Below are 2,174 nucleotides of genomic sequence, written 5' to 3'. Positions count from 1 at the left end.
TTAAAGACAGGGTTTCATCATGTTGGCCAGGCTGGTCTTGAACTCCTGACCTCAGGTGATCCACCCGCCTCGGCCTCCCAAAGTGCTGAGATTACAGGCGTGAGCCACCACGCCTGGCAATCCTCCCATTTCAGGGTCCCGAGTAGCTGGAACTACAAGCATGACACTATGCCCAACTAATTCTTTTATTTATTGTAGAGATGGGGTCTCACTATCTTGCCCAGGCTGGTCTCAAACTCCTGGCCTCAAGTGATCCTCCTGCTTTGGGTTCTCAAAGTGCTGGGATTACAGGCATGAGCCACCCCACCTGGACAACTGAGCTATTTTAGTCTGAAGAGTTTTGTGATCAGATTTTCCCTTTAATGAAATGAAGGTTTGGACTGGGCTGCATCGTTTTTACTGTTTCTCAGAGTGTGGCCCTGAACAGTTTACATCAGAACCCTGGATGGCTGCAGGCACACACGTACAGATCATAGTCCTTATTCCAACCGAGTTTCTTCCCTGATTCCTCATTGAACACGCACAGGCATAAATACCCTGAAGTTCTTTGAAGAGCCTCCAATTTAGCAGCTAGAAAAGCAGAGGAAGACCCGTATCCAATATTAATAATGGCTCTTCAGAAAGCTACTCACACCTTGGCCAGAAGATGGCGCAGGTTTTCCATTTACCTGGTTCCTGCGTGGCTAGAAAGATGGAAATCTTGTTCAAAAGAAATTGCTTGATCTCACTAGGCAAATCCAGAAGAGGGCTCCTCAGAAATTATGATGGCAAGTGAGAAACGAGAAAGACTCCTAACAGGTGAGATAGGCATCCTATCTCCATAGAAGCCACCCTTCTCTCCAGAAAGCATAACGGATTAGGACAGTCCTTCAGGCTATAAGAGTACTACACTCCCAAAAAGAAAGCTCCAAGCATAGGGCGTGGTGGCTCATACCTGTAATCCCAGCGCTTTGGGAAACAGAGGTGGGTGGATCACAGATCATGAGGTCAGGAAATCCAGGCGAGCGGATCACGAGGTCAGGAGCTCGAGACCAGCTTATCCAACATGGTGAAATCCCATCTCCACTAAAAGTACAAAAATTAGCCGGGCATGGTGACTTACATCTGTAATTCCAGCACTTTGGGATACAGAGGTGGGTGGATCACAGATCATGAGGTCAGGAAATCCAGACCATCCTGGCTAACACAGTGAAACCCTGTCTCTACCAAAAATACAAAAAATTAGCCAGGCATGGTGGCACGCGTCTGTAATCTCAGCTACTCGGGAGGCTGAGGCAGAAGAATCACTTGAACCCGGGAGGTGGAGGTTGCAGTGAGATCACACCACTGCACTCCAGCCTGGGCGACAGAGCAAGACTCCGCCTCCCCACCCCCACCCCACAAAAAAAAAAGTACAAAAAATAGCCAGGCATAGTGGTGCATGCCTGTAATCTCAGCCACTCCAGAGGCTGAGGTAAAAGAATCACTTGCCGGGGAGGCAGAGATTGCAGCGAGCTGAAATTGTGCCACTGTACTCCAGCGTGGGAGACAGAGCAAGATTCCACCTGAAAAAAACAAACAAACAAAAAACCTCTAATCAATCCGCTTGCCATTTAAGAAATATATATATATATATACATCCTGCAGAGTCAGGGTCAGCCACTAGAAGAGGGTAGGTCTTAATTTAGGAAAAACAGCAACTGGCCTCCGGGCCCAGGAAGAAGTGAGAAAAGACCTCTAGTTCCAGGGCTAGTGGAGTTGGATGCACCAGGTTCCCTAGAATGTTGAACCCAGCTTGCCAGTTCTCTTCCTTTGCTCCTAGTTTGAGTCCTGGCATCAGTGAGGCCCAGATGCAGAGCTCACCATGTTGGGACCTCCACCAAGGAAGAGTTAAATAGTTCTGTGTAAACCAAAATAAAATTCTAAGCACCCCAATGGACTGAATGGAGACCTCCCACCCCCATTGCAACTTAAGCCTGAAAAAACCACTTCAGGTCATAATGGGAAGAGGGGATCAGATGTGCCTCATTATTCCCTTGTCCTTTTGGAATGCAGGCACAAGTGACTGGCATTAACATTAAAATGGAGACTTCAGGCATGCTGCGGTGCTCAGGCAAATAATTCCAGCATTCTGGTAGCTTGACCCCAGGAGCTCATGACCAGCCTGAACAACAAAGCAAGACCTCCTCTCAAAA

The sequence above is a fragment of the Cebus imitator genome, unplaced genomic scaffold, assembly GCF_001604975.1.
Source record: "Cebus imitator isolate Cc_AM_T3 unplaced genomic scaffold, Cebus_imitator-1.0 Scaffold135, whole genome shotgun sequence".
In the NCBI taxonomy this organism is placed as follows: Eukaryota; Metazoa; Chordata; class Mammalia; order Primates; family Cebidae; genus Cebus; species Cebus imitator.
The sequence above is the reverse complement of the archived record's forward strand: the minus strand, read 5'-3'. Positions refer to the sequence as shown.